Source organism: Marmota flaviventris, chromosome 5 (genome assembly GCF_047511675.1).
Source record: "Marmota flaviventris isolate mMarFla1 chromosome 5, mMarFla1.hap1, whole genome shotgun sequence".
NCBI classification, from domain to species: Eukaryota; Metazoa; Chordata; class Mammalia; order Rodentia; family Sciuridae; genus Marmota; species Marmota flaviventris.
In genome coordinates this window covers 105,781,907-105,803,197 of record NC_092502.1, presented here as the reverse complement: position 1 = coordinate 105,803,197, position 21,291 = coordinate 105,781,907, and the positions used below count along the sequence as shown (strand labels likewise).

Below are 21,291 nucleotides of genomic sequence, written 5' to 3'. Positions count from 1 at the left end.
CTTCTCTACAGCAGCCTGTAGATACAGGCTCTTCTCACAGAGTATAACTGCCACATCTTCTCATCTTCTGATGGTTAAATCTCCCCACGTATTATGGAGAGTATTAGACCCAAAGAAGCTGGAAATCTTGACTGATCAGTGGAGAGCTGATTGAACTTCTGCGGTTATATCAGGTGCATGAGTGCATTAGCCAGCTTTTTGTTGCTGCAACCAAAATACCTGACAAGAACAACTTAGAGGAGGGAAAGTTTATTTTGGCTCACAGTTTCAGAGGTCTCAATCCATGGTTGACTGACTCCATTGCTCTGGGGCCAAGGTGAGACAGAACATCATGGCAGAAGGGGATGGTGGAGGAAAGCTGCTTAGATCATGGTAGCCAGGAAGCAGAGGGGTGGGGGGGTCAGGGGCATGATAGAATCCCTTAGGGCATGCCCCCTGTGGCCTCCTTCAACTAACTACAATCCACCTGCCTATAGTTAACCACCCAGTATTCCAAATTTTAATCCATCAAATGGATTAATCCACTGAATAGGTTACAGTTCTCATCGTTGCCTAAAAGCCCCACCTCTGAGCCTTTCTGCAATGGGGATTGTACTTTCAAACCATGAACTTTGAGGTGGACATTTCTAGATCGAAATCATAACAGCAAGTGAGCAGTTCAAAGTTGCAGTAGTTCATGGTGCTGCTGGTACATGCCACCTATCCCAGAAAGAATTTGCATGTTTGAATCTCCAGAAGTACACAATTTTGAAAGTTTAGGGACTTGAACATTAAAGAGCACCAGGGATTTTAAAGGAGGGATAGAAAGGCTACGTTGGAAACAGCAAGAGAGAAAACAAACATCCAGACACTCTAGTGGGGTGTGCCCTATTCTCTAGGGGCCAGCAAGCCTATGATCAGCTAATACCCTGCTGTTTGTGAACAGAAAATGACAACACCAAGGGAAGGGAGATGAAGCTCTAAACCAACAGTAACGTGAATTAAAGATAATTGAGGCAATTAATACAGGAAACTACGTAAGTTGACCAAATAAGGAAAAAAACACTTGCTAATACTCTATACATCAAAAAGGAAAAGAAACCAAGATCCAAACACTGAAAAGGTTCAAGTGAAGTAAAGTAAAATATGAACGCCAAGAAAACAAGTCAGGCTAAGAATGGTTTAGATTGGGTTGTAACAAATACAGAGATGTTAATTAAAATAAGATAATAAAATTGAACAAAATTAATAAGACAAAATAGAAAGCACTTGAGCCAGATACTTATACAATATGGATGGTTTAGGCTGGGAGGTTGGAGGAAGGCAAGGAACTACTCTTGCCTAGGTATTCTTAGCAGACTAAATGAGGCCTGGAAGGAGATTCAGCCAGGCCATGCTGCCGCATGCCCTTTGCTTCTGCCAGATAAACTGTGCCTCCAGCTGTTTTATGTTTTGGGATCTAACGAGAAAATTTAGAGAGGTCTGCAAACTTGGATAAGAATAAAATTGTATATTCGTTTTCACAAACCTCTCGGTAATATTTAACATTCCCTTCAGTTATGAATATATATAACAGATCACTGTACTATTGGCAGCATCTGTACCTTTCTCACCAATAAAAATCATTTTTTTTCATTTCGCTTATTCTATTTGTTGCACATATCTTAACCATGCTCATCGCAGCTTCGAAATTATGTTAGTAATTAAACCTGCTGCTGGCTAGTGTTTCATGCATTAATGAAGCAGCACATATGTTACCTTATCTTGAGAATTTCTCAATATCTTGATGATTATACCTCGATATAATTGGGTTCAGTTGTGAGAAGCCAATTCTGAGAATGGATCCTTACGCTTCCCAGATTGCCAGAGGGTTTAGACACACGCAAATGTCAAGGATCTTACTGGGAGCTCCTGTTTGAAAATAGGTTCCTTTGCCTATTCCTACTTCTTTCCCTGGGCCTTTTAAGGTATTGTAGGTCTTTCTTTTCTTTTCATACAAAGATTATTTTATATATTTTCATCTGGACCTTATAGAGGAAGACAAGCATGTGACTGAGAAGTGTTCTATCTTCCAAATGAAAATTTAGATACAGCCAGTCACCTAAGTTTCCCCAAAGGAGTGGGAAGAAGGTGTGGGGTGGGAGAAGAAGGCCCAGAGACACTGTCTTCAGGAGATCAGGGCTGGGCTAGGCAGGGGCAAAAACGGGTCTGCTTTATTGCAGTGTGGGGGTGATGTAAGAAGCCAGGCTGCTTCCCAGCAGCAAAAGCAGCAGTAGAGAAGGTTCTGGGTCAGGAGAAAGCTAAGACGACAGGTCACTGACAGAATTGACTGGTCATCTGATTGGTGGGATATAAGAAGTTGATTGCATTTGTTTTATTTAATAAGAGATTTGTTTTAAAATGTCTTATGTTGATTTTAAAAACAGTCAAGTAAAACATTTTCTTTCTAGGTGAAGGATTTTTATTTTCTACCCACTTGCCTTCTCATTGGCATTTGAAAGAAAATAGGGCTTCCTACCTTTGCTTTACTGTAATTTACAGCATTCTTAAGAATTAGATCTGCATCTTTATTTACCAAGGCAAACCTTTCTCACCAATAAAAATCATTTTTTTAATATCGCTTATTACATTTGTTTCACATATCTTGGATTGCACATATCTGAGACATATAGATTGCATTTGCCATCTGTAGAGGCTGTGAATGTCAGCCACTGCCTGCCCTGAGCAAGGAAGGGGACCATGTACAATTAGTGGGGCAATTCTGTAAAAACATTGCAGTGTTTTCTTAGTGCAAGGTTTTACCATGAAGGAACCTAGGTGGAGCTATAATTTCTTTAAAGAAAACCGAGGCAGAAGGGATTCCAGAGAGACCTTAACATAAAGTGTGGAGCAAGAAGAAATCAGAATTACAGGATAAAAGAAATCCCTTGTATTTCTTGTAGTCTGTGTGGTATTGTTGTTTGTTCCTCGAGAACCATAGTCTTAGCTTTTCCTCCTTTGGGTGCCTATCTATGTGGGGGTCAATGTTATTTTACAGTGAGCTTATATGTAGAATTTCATATAATGGGAACTTCCTTTACCATTTTGTGGAGAACATCTTTTATGGGCCACTAGTTTGTAGTTCTGAGCTCAGCTCCATCCCTGTGCCTTGTCTACATAGTGACAAGTGAGCAGGAGGCAGGCTCTGGCCTCCATTTTCAGAAGGTAAAACTGCATGTCATTGGGAATATTGTGCCATCAGTAAAAGCCATTATTTTTATGGTTATAACAAACTGTAACAATTCCTATATTAGGATTTGATTACAACTCTAATGGAATGCAAATTCAAGCCATAAAAATTCCTCCTTTACATTTGCTATCCTTTTTACTGAGAATGTTTGCAAATTGCCTTTTTAAAAGTTTATTTAGGCTTTTGAATCATTTTGGGACAATGGTAGTTTACGGATGCATGAAATTAAACTTGTTCCTGTTACTATCAGGGCATCAGTAATCAGAACTGATCATTTAATCTGCAACATAATGGTCATTCCTGAAAGATAAGTGGTAGAAATTTCCGATGTATATAACATTCTCTCTTTATTGAGAACTTAATACTTTTTGAAGTAGCCTTTTGTTTTTTAGCAAAGATGTGGAGATTGTTGATTTACTTGTCATACAATAAGAAAAGATTGTTGCAGCGCTCCAGGGGAAGCTATGCTTTTCTCAGAGTGCAATTCCCTATGTTGTCACGGAGAGTGGCATGCCACCCAGTAATGAGAGGAAGTCTCAGTTGCGTGGCAGGCTGTGTGCTGCCAACACATTCATCCACACTGTACTTTGGCCTCAAGCATCTTTCATCAGTTGCTTAGCTGACCTGGCAGATACCAGGCGTCCCTGGTTGGAGACGGATGGCAGGTCAGGAACAGCTGGGGTGAGGCAGATGGCAGCCTGCGTGTCTCCAGGTCCTGGGTTGGCAGCCAGCCTGCAAAGGAAGGATCAAAATAGCTTCATTTTTCAATAAGCAAAAATACCCTGATGGTTCCTTGGAAGGCAAGGGTACCACCCCAGGCCTGTGTTGTAAGAATCTATTTCTGCCTGTAAGGAGAGAAGAAGGTGGGAGTTCATTAAGAAGGAACGCATACAAGTTTGTACAGTACTAATTTTCCTTTGAGGGTACAGAAATTGTGCTTTACAGTATTAAAAGACAACATTAAAATTTTCTATTAGAATATATCCAGGTCTCATTTTGCTTAAGCATTTTGTTTAAGAAAAGAGTAGAAGCCTAAAGGAAGGAAAACAACCCTTTTTATAAGTGCTTTGGTTAGTTCTTGTTTGCTGATCCTTACCACAGCCTGGGAGGTAGAAAGTTATTGTTAATGGCTCTGATTAGACAACAGCAGATTGTCAGGGGCATAGCTCATGCATTGCCAAAAACCCAGGGGAGTTGGTAGAAAAATGAGAACCCTCTGCCTCTACTACTTCAGACCCTGTACTTGTCATTTATTTCAGTCTGGAGTCTGCTTATAGGAGGGGTGTAGGGGTGAACCTTTAAGTGGTTTTCCTAGCTCTGGTTCAGACATACTCACTGATTTTTTTCCAGAGTGATTACTCCTTTTTTATTTTTCTGGTGTGACACTTAGGTACCTCTGGAGTCTTCTGTATTAACAGTCCGTAGTAGTCCATGCTGCTGAGAATACCCATGTTTACATCTTTGTATAGATGTATGCTTTTGTTTCTGTGGGATAAATATGTAGGAGTGGAATGGTTGGAGCATATGGTAGATATGTTTAACTTTTAAAGAATCTACTGAATTGTTTTCCAAAATGGTTTCAATTTTCAATCCCAAAAGCAGTTCCAGTTTCTCAACATTTTTGCCAATATATTTAGCCATATCAGTGTGTATTTATTTGTATCTCATTTTGGTTTTAATTTGTATTTGTCTAATGACTAATGCTATCTCCTTTGGCAGAGTATTCAAATCTTTTGCCCGTTTTTTAGATTAAGACGCTTGTTTCTAGTTATTGAGTTTTGGGAATTCTTTTTCTCATGGTCTCGTGTTTTCATTCACTGAGCAGTGTTTTTCAAAGAGTGGTTTTTATTTTTGGTGGAAGTCCAACTCATCATTTTTTCATTTTATGGATTGTGCATTTGGTATTATCTAAGAACTTTTCACAAACTAACACCACAGATATTTTTCTTCTATATATTTTTTAGAAGTTTTGTAGTTTTACATTGTATAGTAAAATCTATGATCCATTATGAGTTATTTTTTGTGTATGGTTTGAGGTAAGGATCAAAATTAATTTTTTGGCATAAGGATGCCTAATTGTGTCAAGGCCATTTATTAAGACTTTTTAAATTGCCTTTGTACCTTGTTGGTAATCACTTGTTCATATATGACAGAGTCTGTTTCTGGACTCTTTTGTTCCGTTGATGTCTATTCTGTTCTTTGTCTTGATGCAAATACAACATGTCTTAATGGCCATAATTTTTAAATTTCTTAAAATCAAGCAGTGTAAGTCCTCCAGCTTGGCTGTTTTTCAAGTTGTTTTGGGTAATTTAGGTCCTTTCCATTCCTTATGTATACAAGTGTATGTGTACATATGTACACATGTGTGTGTATATATATATATATATATATATATATATATATATATATATATACACATTCATACATACACACACACATGCATTGTTAAATGTAGAGATGGCAGAAACTTATATCAATTCAAGAAATATGTATCAAATGTCTTATATATGTTTTGAAATAAGAATGGCCAAAAAGGAAGATTATAGGGAATATGAAAGGAGAGATTGATTTGGGGAATCACTAGGCATTCTTTTTCTGTGGAAAGCAAATTTAAGCTGCTCTCTGATAGGATTTGATATAGAAGTATACAAGGAGAGATACCATGTCTAGAAGACAAGTGATACTTGGTTCTGTTTATAATGGAAGTTCCAAAGCCAATGGAAGGTTTAAGATTATTTTTTTCATTCACTAAATGGTGTTATATTCAAAGAAAGGGTATGTTATACTCATTGTAATCGAAAGATTATAAAGTGGGGATAACTACAAATGTGGGACAATTCAAAATCAACTTGAGTCCAGGATATACTAAGTAGGTAAATTTATGTAACAGGATTTATGTTTAGAAGAAAACGTGCTTTGGACAGGCCAGAAGAGGGATCAGTGTTTTCAGCAAGCAGACATGAAAGAGGTAGAACTTGAGATGGCCTTGAAGAGTGATGCACAGAGGAAATAGGAGCAGGTGATCAAAATGAAGCAAGCAGGATAGGTGAAGTTAGAAGAGGAGATGAGAACTGGCCTTGTGGGGACTGTCCTAATTAGGAGGAGTAAGGCCTTTTAGGGTGTAATGAGAAATAAGGTAGACAAATTGTGGGAGGAATAGAATGCTGGAAGAGAGCAGGGAGAGTTTTAAATCTGTCATCATCACTCATGGCTAGGAGATATATCAACTGCTATTGTATCTGTAGAGAGGACTTAGGCAACATTTTAAAGTTGCAAATACTTATGCCCTTTGACTCAATAATTCTACTTCCAGATATCTAACCTACTGATATACATTTATATATGTGAAATAATACCCGTTTTGAAAAGTAAAACTATATGTTGATCAATAGAGGCCTGTTGATGTTAAATTAATTGTTCTATAGCTATATGGTATAAAACTGAGTGATTGAAAAGAATGAAGAATTTGTATTTGTATTTCATACGGAATAAGTTGTAAAATGTATTAAGTGAAAAGCAACAGCGAAGGATTTTGTGTGTTATATAATCACTGTAGGTTTGTTTGTATGTGTAATATGTGTGCTTTGATAGGTGTGTGTGTGTGTGTGTGTGTGTGTGTGTGTGTGTACATAGAATGTTTTGGAGTAATACACACATTCACATAAAACTTGTAACATCGATCTTTTGGGGAAGAGACCTGGGTGGCTTTTTCCTGAATTCTCTCTTGTACCCTTTGAATTTTATATTATTGGTATCTATAACTTATTCAAGAAATGCTCTTTAAAGATCCTTGATATAATTAGTCATCACTAAATTCTTGAGAAGTAAATGTTATAATAAAGGTATTCCAGGAAGACTAATAGCAGAGTAAAATTTTTTACTGAAAGATAGAAACGTGGAAGGAAATTAATTGCCTATGCATATAGTGATAAAAGACCTGTCTTGTGGTAGTTGGCAGTGGAGATGAAGAAAGACTAGTATTGTACATGGAAGGGGAGAAAAATCAATCAATAGGATTAATGACAGGTTGAGTGTAAAAATAGAAAACAAGGAGGGTCAACACTGAACTGAAAAATTAACCCTCATTTAATGGGAAAATGACTAGTACATTGCTAGAAGTATTGAATTGGAAACAGGTTTAGAAGGCAGCAAAAGGCTAGGGTTTTACTTGCCTTTTCATTGTACATATACTTGTTTCTAAATTTGATAAAACATATTTTATGCCTACTGACCATATTGGACTATTTGAGAGGAACTGGCCAAAGACCTTTGGAGAAAGAACAACTGCAAAAACATACCCATTAGGTCTTCCTGGTGTGCTGGCACCAGCTAGAAAATTTTAGACTAAGCGACTTCTGAAGTCCTGCCAGCTTTCAGAATCTGTGAAATTGAGGCTTGGATAGACTAAGAGATTTCCTTAAAGCCATGTGACGAGTCCTAACAGCTGTAAATGAAGATCTGACTTCAAGGCTCATCAGCTAGACTGGTGTCTCTTTTATGCTAGTTTTTTGTTTGTTTGCTTGTTTTTGGTTTTGTTTTGTTGTTTTATTTCTTTGTTTGTTGTACTAGGGATTGAACCCAGGAGTGCTTAGCCACTGAACCACATCCCCAGCCTTTTTTATAGTTATTTAGAAACAGGGTCTTCCTAAGTTGCTTAGGGCCTTGCTAAGTTGCTGAGGCTGACCTTGAAGCCGAAATCCTCCTGTCTCAGCCTCCTGAATCCCTGGGATTATAGGAATGCGCCACTGCCCCTGACTTGTACCAGTACTTTTTACTAAGGTAGTCTTAGTAATAAACCAGAAGGTAGAGACTGGATATGTCTCTAGTATTTCATAACAAAGTGACATAGAATTAATTAAACTTGACATAAAGAATCAGCAATAAAAATGCATTTTCCTGGGAGGAAGAAAAGCGCTGAAAAGACTGCTTTGTAGTTAGAATGGTAGGAAAGAAGTGACCTGGATTTTAGGACCAAGTTAGTACCCACTTTTATCTTATAACTTGGAACTGGTTAAGCTGACTCTCTGGACATCAGTTTCCTAGATGAATGATCTGAGTTGCCTCCCAAGGCACATTCCTTATCTAAAATTCTGTTTCTCAGTGCCACTGAGTGAGATAAAACTCAGATTTTATCATCAGAAGCCTCAGATTGAAACACATGAGGTTCTGGTTTGTTTAGTTTCTCGTGAACTTTATTCATGTAAACAGTGGAATTGAAGTTTTAGCTTCTTTAACTGTGAATATCAAAAGAAAAACTAAAAGATGTAAAATTGGACAATAGAAAAAAATAGGGAAACTTCTTAATCTCTTCTGAATTTTAGCAGCAGTCTTCACTTTCTATCTTATTTGTAAACATCTTTGGTAAGTTCTGTGATATGTAAAATTGGGTTTTCACACTTATTTTCCAGGAAACTAATTTTTATACTGTATGTACTTGAGATTTTCCTGTTGTCTGTCTCCGAAAGAGCTACAAAGCACGTGATTTTGATGCTTGCATGTACATGGGATTTAAAGGAAAGGGCTGAAGTCTGTTCTAATAATTACAGAAGCCTTTGAGGATTAAACCTTTAAAAAAAAAACACTAACATTTTATATAAAGTTATTTCCTGTTCCACAGCATAAAGTCCCTCAGTGAAAAAATTATCAGCTATTTTCATAATTATAAAGTCATAATTTAGAGTACCAGGAGTTACAGCTATAGGGTAGATAGAAAGGCATGACTGAAATATAGTCTTCTGTTTATTCTATAAACCACACTCCAATAGTGTTTTGCATGTAAGGCAGTTTGATTTGAAGATAATAAAGAGATCTCTGCAGGAGCTGGGGCAATGTTTAAGGGCGAGCTGAGTAGATAAACAGAAGCTTCAAGGAGGGATTTGTGGGAATGGAAGTTTCAGTTGATTGCATCATGATTTTTGAGGCCAACGGCAAATCCATTCCTGAGTGTTTCCAGATGCTGTGTGTCTGGGCAAGAAAACATTTGAGGAGCTAGACATGTTTGATATGAATTCTCTTTAGCGATCTTGGCTGCTATCATTATTTTCATGATAGATTTCCAGTTATGTTTGTTTTGACCAGGCAGATTTTATATCTTAAGGTCTATTCTGTTCTTTTTAATAGCAATGCTGATTTCTTAAGACAAATGGTGGCACCATTTTATAGCTAGTAATAGGCAGGGCTGGGACTTAAAACCAGGTCTTCCAACTGCAGACCATTTCATCACACGAAAAGCACATTTATTATGCACTGACTGTTCCACAGCTCAGGGGTGGATGCTGCCAAAAGGTGAAACTCAGATCAGTTGGTAGTCATCATTGTAAAAACCCTGGCAGAGTCTTAATAGGAAGAATGCTAGAATTATTTGTTAAAAAGAGAACTCTGTGGATCTCACCCATGTAGGTTATTGTAGTCTTCCATTTACTGTATTGATCGCAGGTAATAAGAGTTCTGGGTGGCATTCTTAAACTGTGCTGTCAGACTCAGCCAAGACGGCCCTCTGTTCTCTGAACCTGCCCTGTGCTTTCTTATTTTGGCCAGTGGTCTTCACTCCCGTCTCTTTCTGGCGGAAAACAACCTGTGTTTTAAGGTCTGTCCAAAGTCTGCAATATCCATAAATTTACCCTGATTTTCAGCATTTGAATGTAATCTTTGACCTTTTTTGAAATTTTATTTTAGTTATTTGGGGTGTTTGCTCAGTTTTGTCTTCTCAATAACCAAAAAGATAGTTTTTCACTTTCCTTACTTGAGCGCAGTAGAGTAGATAAGAACATGGACTCTGGAATTAGTCTGCCTGGATCTGAGTATCCGACCTGCTGTCCATTGGCTGTATGATTTAGTTACTTAACAGCCTCTCTCCTCGTTCCCTCACTCATAAAATGGAAATCTAAACTGTTCCTGCTGGGGCTGGGGCTGGGGCTATAGCTCAGTGGTAGAGCGCTTGCCTTGCATATGGAGGGCACTGGGTTCCATCCTCAGTACCACATAAAAGTAAAAAAAGGCATTGTGTCCATCTACAATTAAAAAAAAATATTTAAAAAGAAAAAGAAAACTTGTTCCTTAGGGTAGTTGGGAGACTTAGAGGATATCTTTTAAAGTTTTTTAGAACAGTCTTGGGACAAAAAAGTTAAGTGCTCAATAAATTTTGGCTTTAATTCTGGCTGTGCTAGATTTTGACATTATTTTACTTTTCTGTTTAAAGAAAATATATTTAAATTTGAATTTAGGGGTTTTTTTTAATGTTTGCATTAGTTATAGATAGGCACAATGCCTTTATTTTATTTGTTTATTTTTTATGTGGTGCCGAGAATCGAACCCAGTGCCTCACATATGTAGGCAAGTGCTCTACAACTGAGCCATGTCCCCACCCCTGAATTTAGGTTTTTATCCCCAACCATCTTCATCATTCCCACTGTACGGGCATCAAGGTTCAAGAGTCATCAGGGCTCAGAAATTGGGGGGAAAAGATGCCTGCGAACACTGGTAGTTCAACAGGTTTGTAGGGAAGCTTCCTAACCCTGAGAGACATCCATGCAAAGCTCACATAAATGGCTGCCCATATTGCTAGGCTTACAGCAGCCACACACCAGAAGGGGGCAGCAGAGAGTCGTCTATCTGGAAAAAGGAAGAAAAGAAGCCTGAAGTGATTCTCAATTAGGAAAAACCTGCACCAAAACTGATCTCTGATAAGATTTTATTGAGTGGGTAATCCAAGTACAGATTAGATTTTTTTTAAAGGTGAATTTTTAAGTCTTGGAGCATTTTAAGAGTTGAAATGGAAATTGAGGGACTTCCTGTGATTTTAGCTTTGATATATCAAGTGCACAAGAACAGCTCAAAATGGTTGATGATGTTTAATGTTGTCAGTCTTTCCGACTACTTATTGTATTTTTCCCCCAGTTTTAGAAACTGAGTAAGAGTCTATTTGTGGAGCCCACTGCGATATGGAAGATGGGGCTACAATGGCCTTGCCCGCTAAGGAGAAATATAAATTTTTCCACATTTTAAAAATGACTTCTTATGAAAAACATAATTACTTGCTTTTTAATCTTATAAGAGAGAAATTGGCTCTTAGTATGTTTCCTGCCAGACTTTTTCTGTATCTTTCCATTTTATTTGTTTAAAACTATTTGACAGTAACTTTCAGATTTCACCTATAATTTCAATGCAGTTTTACCCAAAATTTCGACACTTTTTTTTTTTGGAGGTGGGGGGAACCTGGGAAGATGGTCCTAGAATTCAAATGAAAAAATAGAGGGCCAATAACTAAGACTCAGTAGACTAAGTAAAATAATATTGGTCCACCAGATAGATGACAAGACTTACTACAATGCTATTATGAATAAAAAATGAGATATTGACTTAGATGTAGAAAAACAGACCAGTGGAACAGAAATGGAGAGACTCCAGAAATAGATCTATTCAGATGTAGAAGCTTGAGATGTTTTATACATCAAAGTGGAAAGAATGGATTACTTAATGAATGCTACTTGGACAATTGATTATATTTATATGGCAAAAAAAGTATTCATTCCTACCTCAAAACATGTACACTTTTAAAAGTAGATTAAAAATCCTAAGTGGGAAAAGCAAAACTTAAACTTTTAGAAGGAAAATGTAGGAGAATAGTAATAGTGGTATGATGTTGTGGCAGTAAAGGATTTTTTTGAACATTATGCAAAAAAAAAAGATCAAAGATTGATGAATTTTAATACATTAAAATATGAAAGTTCTATACCACAATGTACACCATTAACAAAATTGAAAGATAATGAAAAGATTTATAATGCATATACCTGGCAAAGATTAGTATTCAGAACACATCTATAGATCTCTAAGAGGATAATCCATTAGAAAATGGATAGGGTACATAAATAGCAGTTCACATAATAAAAACCCAAAATATCTACAAACATACAAAAAGATCTTTACTCTAATTAGTAATCAGATAAGTCACAGATTAAAGTAATAACTATTTTTATATTATGAAATGTAAAAATGAAAGGTTTAACAGCAATAATTGTGGCAAAAAGAAGCAACAGGTATTCTGACTTGCTACTAGTAGCAGTTTTAAGTTGTAAAACCACCTTGAAGAGTCATTTGGCAGTGTGAAGTAAAAGTGAGGATGGGCATGGTCCTCTACAGCATTCTTCTCCCAAGGGGATCTGCCTTAAAACAACTTGGGCATGAGTAAGGATTAAATTATACAAATATTCATTGTGGTGTGGTTCATCATAGTAAAAAAATTGGAACACCTTAAACTTTCTTCAATAGAAAAAAACTGCCATAGTCTCGTACAGTGGAATACCATGTATCAGTGAACAAGAATGATTAACTCAGAAACAGGGTAAGTAAAGAAAGCATGATGAGGTATCTTTCAAATGTTTGATACCATTTATATAGTTTAAAAATATGCCAAAATATTGCGGTTTTATGGTTATGTGTGTAATATGAAGAGTATAAAAGCCTACTCAAAAATGGTAAACCACAAATTCAGGATAGTATTTAGATATGAAGATGGGGGCTGGAGTAGAATCAAGATATATATATGGAGAGACAGAGAAAGAGGCATTGCTGTATCTATGTTTTAATTCTTTAAAAAAAAATGAAAGATCTGAAATAGGTGTGACAGCTTTTAGAATACGATGAAGACAAGTGGTCAGCTGCATGGCTGTTCCTTTTTGTATAGTATCTGAATGCCTACCTATAATGCTTTATAGTGATTAATCTCTTTTCTTACCACAAGGGGCAAAACCACTTTTCACATTTGTTTAAATTTTTTTACTTGAACATACTAGAGGCTAATTCTTTCTCACTTCCTTGAAAAAGTCCTGAGGTGAGACCAATGACTTGGGTTAGAGTCCCCTTGGCAAGAACAACGGGTAGTATGCTTGGGATAGAAAACTACCCCAAAACCGTTCTACTGTGAGATAGTCAGTTAAGGACAGGTTACCTTCCAGGTGAATGATCATCGCCAGATATTCAGTTTCAAATGATTTTTATGATTTATCTTTACTTAAAATATTTAATTATAGAAAATTTGAAACATTTTTTTAAAAAATAGGAGACAAAATAATATGTCCACTCATGTACTCATTGCCAGCCTCAACAACTTCCCACAAACCCTTGCCCATCCATTTTCATTTATGCCAGCGTTGACCAGCATTTTCTATAAAGGGCCAGATAGTCAATAATTTGGGCTTTGCAGGCCACACCCAGTTTATGTTGCAGTTATTACTATCTTTTCCCCTAGTCTGCGTCCAGAGTCCCCAGTATCATCCTCAGGTTCAGTAATTTGCTCAGTGGACTCATGGGTCATAGCTTGTGCTTGTACTCAAGGCTAAGTACAAGGATACAAAGCAGAATCAGCAAAAGCAAAAGATGAAGGAAACCAACCGAGAGCTTCTAGGAGTTCTCTCTCCCGACTCCCAGAAGGAGATAGTGTTTGGCCTAAACCACATTGCTCATACAGTTTATGTACAATGAACCACTCTTAGTTTTAAAGAATAGTGAAAACCCTCCTGAAATCCAAATTTCTAGACACTAGTCAAAATCCAGCCTTGCAGGTAGGCTTTTCTAAGGATAGTTTTCTCAGGCCTCTTAGGAGTCTCTTCTCTATAAAACTCAAAATGTAAAACTTAGCCCATGGGCTGTTCAAAAAGACCATGAACCTAAAGTAGCCCATAAGTCCCAGATTGCCAACCTTTCCCTGTCCTTGAAATGTGGGCAGGGAGAAGGGTAGGAATCCCAGTGTATCATTTTATCCAACCTTACTCTTTTGTTTGTTTTAGAAGGAAAAAAGTAAAAGACTAAAGCTTAAACTATCTCCTCAACTATTTGATTTTTCAGCTCGGAGCTGGAGGGGGAGTAATCCCTTGGATGGCCATTTTGTCTCCTAGTATGAGCCTGTATATAATGTTCTCCAGTCCTGCAACAAATGATGGAGAGCAGCAGATGGCTGGCACATGCTGCTTTTTGACAGGTTCCAGACAGAAAGATGACCTTGTTACTGATAAACATTCAACTTGCATGAGTATTAGTTGTTAATACTCATTGTTTGACCTTTTATTTAGACATTTGCTTTCCTAACAACTATACAATGATTCAAATCAGAACACTTAACTGTAATACAATATTATAATACACAAACCATATTCTTATTTTGTGATTTTTTTTTTTTTTTTAAGGGTACTCTTTCCCCACCATACAAGCAAAGTTAGCTTTCAACTCTGGACAGAATATAGGTTTGAAACCAAGTAGGGAAGTTATTGAAGCTGGTCTTGACACACATTTGTAGCAGTTGGGAGTCATGGTGAGAATAATTTTGTGTGTGTGTATTCATTTATTTGTTTGTTTATGAGAATTTGAACCCAGTGCCTCACACATGGTGAGAGTAGTTTTTTTGGGGGTCGGGGGTACCAGTGATTGGACCTAGGGGTGCTCAACCACTGAGCCACAGGGTCATATAGGGTCTCACTCAGTTGCTTAGTGCTTTGCTATTGCTGAGGCTGGCTTTGAACTTGTGATTCTCCTGTCCCAGCCTCCTGAGCCGCTGGGATTACAAGCGTGTGCCACCATGTCCAGCATGAGAGTAGTTTTGGTCTCTCAAAATTTTTTTCCTCTTTCCTTTTTCCATTTCTATGTATTACCTTTCTCTGCAGATAGTGATCATTTCTGCTCTATTTTCAGATCTTTGGAACTAAGTATTTTGTAGAGATTTTCGTTCCTTGGATATTTATTTGGAAAGCAATGTTGGAGCACATTTTATTTTTTAGGATCTTCATATCTTATTATGGTAAGATAGTACAGATTGTTTTTTAATCTGTTTTGGTATCTACATCTTTGGCAACAGTCAATTTGATTTTGACTGCAGGCTTTTTTTTATTTTGCTTTTTTTACATCTATTGAATAAATGGTGGAATTAAGTTTATAAGCAAATTAATATTCAAAATCCTGACTGTGTACACATTATCTTCCTTTGTTCATACAGTCTTTGAATCTATTTAAAGAGGAAATAAAGATACATATTTTAGGCATAGTCTTGTCTTGTCAGGTTACTTAGCCCCCTGATTTCTTTCTCATCTTTAAACTAAATATAGAAAATAGTGTTGGAGCCACTCGCCTCTTACATGTAGAAGTGCTCTGGAAAGATTAAAGAAAGCTCCAGATATAAAGGGCACTGCTCTCTGGATAGCTTTCTCTGAAGCCCTGAGCCTCACTTTGGGAAGGCTTGGGGACCCTTTAGCCATAAGATTCAGCACGTTTTCTATGGTGAGAAAAGATTCATGAACCTAGCGTTAACACATTTCTGGCTCCATCTGTTGCTCCCCCTGTAGTTTAAAAACACTTTCCTCGTCATTTTTCTGCCTGTAGCTAGGAATTGGGCCAACAACAGATACTAGAATGTGGAAGAGCACACAGCACTACATTTACCTTCTTTCCTGGGGTTAGGAGGTAGGCAGTCATGTGTACTCTCTTCTAGTGATCCTTGCAAACAGACACAGGTACTACTTCCTTACCATATTTAGAATCAGTCAGGCAAGGAAGGTGTGTTAGGAGGAGCGGGCAGTGTGGGTATTTCACTTTTTAGATCCAGTTGTTTTTTTTTTTTTTATCAAAATAAACTGCTTTGTAGCTGGATATGCATACTCTCTTAATTTCTCACCCTTTTCTGTACTGTTAATACTCTGCCATCTTTGGTTCATTTCTTATCTGCTCCACCAAGACATGTTGTACCTCCATATACTCGTACCTTCCCCTTCTCTGTCCTATGGGGTAGCTTACCTAGGTCAAACTCTAACCTATTTTCTATTTCTGTTTCTAACATCTGTATTCAGATTTTGTTTATATCACCTTCAAAGAACAGAAAAAAATCATTAACAAAATTCAAATCAAGAGTCTTGCTTTCATTTTAGTACATTAATCATTGGTTTAAAATAAGGTATCCTACTTTAGTTAAATTTTTTAGTGTCATAGATCTCCTTGAAGTCATCTTCTTGATTTTCCTAACAGAACCAGATTCCTGTTGCAATTAAAATCCAAGATATTGCTTGTATTTTACAAGCTAAATTCATAGCTTCTTGGATTTGCAGTTCCCAATTGTAAAACAGAGATGTGAACATCATCCTTCACTTATTTTATAACTCTGGGAGACATCTGTCAAAGTAAACTTTCTTTATTGAGGTGATAAAGCTGTGTGACTCATGTTATAACAGTCATCTGTAGATCCACTGTCATTTTCTAGATTAGAAGTTATAAGAGGAATAAAATGATTATCTAACCTTCCCAGCCCCCAAGGCGCAGTCCTATTCTTGATGCCACATATTTCAGGAATAGCCCAGACTGTTTATATAATTTGGTTCCAACCTACTTTTCTAGCCAGATATCACTAATCCCTAACATAAACCCTACATTTATGGAATTATCTTTCCTGGATCATTCAGTATTGCTCGACAAATATTAATTATATTTCCTCTATAACTAGCAGTGCTCTGCCTATGGCGATTCATTCCTTTCCTTTTTAAAGTCTGCCAAATCTTAAGTGCTCAGACTCCATGACACCATTTTAGATCATGCGAGCCTGCAAGAACCCTGATTTGCACCATGGTAGCATTTAATTTGCCTCACTCAGTTTACATTGGTCACATGTGATCTTGCTTTGTGATATTATCAAACTGAGATTATCAGCACTTGGAGGAAACCTTGTCTGATAAAGCCTCATCATTTACATAGGGCCTTCAAATACCTATAGTCAAAAGAAAGTTCCATGATTATCTGTTAAATAAACAAAGGAATATCTGCCACTCTTCTTTCATGAAATCTTGTTGCCATTTTTGCAAAATTGAATGATTTTCTCCAGTTCCTCCCATAGATGTTCTCTGAATTTCCTGTCCGAGCATTCCCCATGCTCTCGTTGCTTCATGGGCCTCTCACGCTTACTTCCTGCTCAAAGCCTACTGCCTACTGTGTTTTTTCCATTGTGTATTAATTTTCCACAGCTGCCAAAACAAAGTACCACAAACTGGAGAGCTTAAAATAACAGGAATTCATTCTCTGAGTTTGGGCCAAAAGTCTGAAGTCAAGGTGTCAGTGTGGCGGTGCTCCCAGAGTCTAGGGCAGAATCTGTTCCATGCCTTCCAGTCAGCGTCTAGCATCACCAACCATCCTCAGCATTTCTTGGCTTGGAGATTCATCACCTCTTCCCTGTCCCTGTCATGTGACATTCTCTCTGTGTGTATGTGTTTTTGTGTGCCAAGTGTCCTTTATTTTCTTCTAAGGACACCAGTTGTATTGGAATGGACATCCCCTAACAACCTCAGCCTAACTTGAATGTGTCCTCAAAAAAACTTATTTCCAGATAAAGTCACTTTCACATGTACTGAAGGTTAGAATTGCAGTACATCTTTTGGGAGAACATAAGTCAACCTATAATGCTGTTCTTTTTTTTTTTCTTTCTTTCTTTCTTTTCTTTTTTTAGTAAAATTGATCATTTTTAAACGAACAGTCCATTTTTATTGAGTATCACAGTGCAGTAACTACCTCTGTCTGGTTTGAACATATTTTCATCACCCTAAAAGGAAAGCTTGTACCTTAAGCAATCATTTCTAATTGCATTTCTGCCTTTTGGCCAAAGTCAAGTATAGGAATTATTCTTCACTAGCCCTTGGCAACTTTAGTCTTCTCTCTGTTTCTATGGATTTAGCTATTCTGGATTTTCAAATAAATTAAATCGGACAATATGTGACTTTTTGTGTCTGGCTTCTTTTAGCATAATGTTTTCAAAGTTTATCCACATTATAGCATATATCAATACTTTATTCCCTTTTTTGGCTGAATAATATTCCATTGTTTGTGTATATTACAATTTGCATCTGCTGATGAACACTTGGCTTGTTTCTACCTTTGGCTTTTGTGAACAGTGCTGCTATAAACATATGTGTACATGTATTTGATAACCTGTTTTTAATTTTAGGGGGCATATACCTAGGAATAGAATTGCTGAATTATATGGTGGTTCTATGTTTAGCTGTTTTAGGAACTATGAAATTTTTTTCTACATAGCAACTGAACCATATTACTTTTACACTAGCAATATGTAAGTGTTCCAGTTTTTCCATATCCTTACTAACATTTCTGCTTTTTAATAACAGTTGTCCTACCTTGTTGGTGTGAAGTAGTATCTTATTGTAGTTTTGATTTGCATTTCCATGATGACTAATGATGTTGAGAATCTTTTCTGGTGTTTGTTGGCCATTTTTATATCTTCTTTTAAGAAGTATCTATAAAAGTCTGTTGGCATTTTCCAATTGTGTTGTTTATCTTTTTGTTGTTGTTGTAAGAATTCTTTATAAATTCTACATACTAGACACTTATCAGATCCACAATATGTGAATATTTTCAACCTGCATTTATCCTATAGGTTGTCTTGTGCTTTTTTGATAATGTCTTTTAGCACATGAACATTTTTAATTTTGATGAATTTCAATTTATCTGTTTTTTTTTTCCCCTCAGGTTTTGATGTCATAGCTACAAATCAATTGCTAAATCCCGTGTTGTGGAGATTTACCCCATTTTTTTCTTTTAAGACTTTTATGGCTTTTAGGTGTTATAATTAGGTCATTGACCCATTATGAGTTGATATTACTGCTATGAACATTACTGAAATTCTCAAATACTGAAAAGTACCTGCCCTCCAAAGATTGTGTGGCCCAGTGTTTTTTTAAAAGTTGACTTGGTTACTGAGAGGAAAACCCAAGGAGATATATCAACGGGAGATGCTTTGTTAAACAAAGCATTACAAACCAGAGCCTATCTTTCAATCCCTGAAATATCTTTCTTGGGTTTATCACCCCCTCTGGGTATATAGTTAACCAGTCATGAAAATAATTGAACCAAAAAGACGTTCCATTCAGTGCTTATAGGATAGCAAAAATAGGAGTGAAGGCCCACCACTTTGTTCTAGGGAAAAGTCTTGTAAAGTGTTAATTTTCCCTTCCATCTGCAAGAAGAAGCTCTCTCCTCCCTTGCTTCTGTCACTCCCATTCATTATGGAGGACTGGTTCGTCACAGCTTATTCTAGTGTGAGTGTTTCGTATAACCCTTGGTTATCCTCTAATAGGGTGTCCAGCAGTGGTCCAGAAGTAGTGTCTTCATGTTTTTCTTTCTAACTCTAGCATTCAGGATACACAGAAAATACTGAGTATTTATTGTTTGCTGAACTGTTATGACTAAGCTTAGGAATGATTTTTCTGGGTTTATTTGTTGATGGCATATTCTAGAAGGAGGAGATGAAACAAGATAACAAACTTAACATACACAAAAAAAGAAACCTCACTGAACAGAGATCATAGCAACAGCAGCAGTGTCATCTAGTGCTGAACACATATGTTACTGATTGAGTAGCCACACAGCCTTTTCTGTGTGTATTCTTATTTTCCTGATTTTATAGGTAGAAAAACCAAGAATCAGGGGAAAAAAATAAGTTATTTGCCTAAAAAACACACGTAGCGAGCTAGGAAATACATAGCTAGGGGTTCAAGACCATTTTAATCATTATGACATACCTCTCAGGTTAGAAAGTGTAGTGCGTATGTGAGTATATGTGCTAGACTTTACTGTCTGGATAGGATTTAAGCAAAGAGGAGATTATAACTTGCATTTGTACTTTCACAGTTGATCTCTATATGCTTGACAGACGTTACTCTTTGATCCTGAGACTCATTCAGCAGTGATAACTCAGCATCAGAACCCTGCTTAATATAGCAATATAGCCACCACTATCAACAAACTATAGTTGGCCTACAAATGAAAGTTCTGTTTTGTACTTGTCTTTAGCTGGTGGCTCAAAGTTGGATAATGGACAGTTGAGAAGAAAGAATTGATGACAATGATGACTAATCCTTGTTCTCCTTCATGGTACAAACATTACATCAGCAATTAGCTCACTGTACTCAGAAATATTTTATGATTATCAGAGCCAGTGCTGCTAAAAAATATTTATTTCAGTTTTCATGTCCTATTTTTAATGTACTCTTATAGTACAAAAATGCAATACAGCATCCAAATTCAGTTTTCAGGGATTTTTCCCACATAAATCTATAGTAGCTGTTTTTTTTTTTTTTCTTTTTTTTAGAGAGAGAGAGAGAGAGAGAATTTTTTAATATTTATTTTTTAGTTTTCGGTGGACACAATATCTTCATTTTTTGTGTGGTGCTGAGGATCGAACCCAGCGCCCCACGCATGCCAGGAGAGCGCGCTACTGCTTGAACCACATCCCCAGCCCAAGTAGCTGTTTTTTTAAAAAACAGTTTCTGATCAGCATTATTATCACACCAATGAAACGATTTTCAGAAATATTTGGAAGGCAAATATAAATGACTTGGTTAATTATTGCAGAAAGTAATATGAAACCTAGCATTTTGTTGCCCTGGAAACACAGCCCAGCGTTCCATATATATATTTTGAACCACATAATTACTTGTCAGAACATTTTGACTATTTAACCATCTCATCATTGACTAGATTCTTTTGTACCTGATACATATTTTATTATGTGTTGATTTTATCTTCTTTCTTAGTATATATTCTGTATCAATATAGTATTCTAAGCACAAAGAGAAAAATAGATTTAAAATGTTTATAGGATAAGAAACCGGTGATGTCTTCTTCCTTTTGATTATATTGTTTTCTCTTCTTGATTTATGTTGTAAATGTAGTCTTGTTTCACTCAGACCGCAGTAGCTGAAAAGTAAATGTGATTATCTTGAAATTATGAGTCTGTAGATAGAAAGAACTAAAAGAATAAACAAAGATAAATGCCCGGAAGATAGAAAATGTAATTTAAGAAATATATAATAGGAAAGAATATTTAAAGTGGTCTTGTATCTTTAAAGCAGAATAAGTTTCATGTGGACCAAAATTTAGGTTTAAAAAGTGTTACCACCTAAGTATGTGAAAATACAATCGGGAAATGTTTTTGTAATCTTGAAGCATGGAGCTTTTTAAGCATGGCATGAATGTCAAAAATCATTTTAATAAGAACAGATTTGTCTGTACAAAAAATTTAAAAGTCAAATGTAGCAGAATAC

At 36.6% G+C, this 21,291-nt stretch overlaps 1 protein-coding gene across 1 annotated transcript in view; it reads left to right on the top strand.

Annotated features, from left to right (window-relative positions):
* Mrps27 (mitochondrial ribosomal protein S27) overlaps window positions 1–21,291 on the top strand; it is a 90,450-nt gene that overhangs the window by 28,035 nt on the left and 41,124 nt on the right. The gene's annotated exons all lie outside the window — the stretch shown is intronic.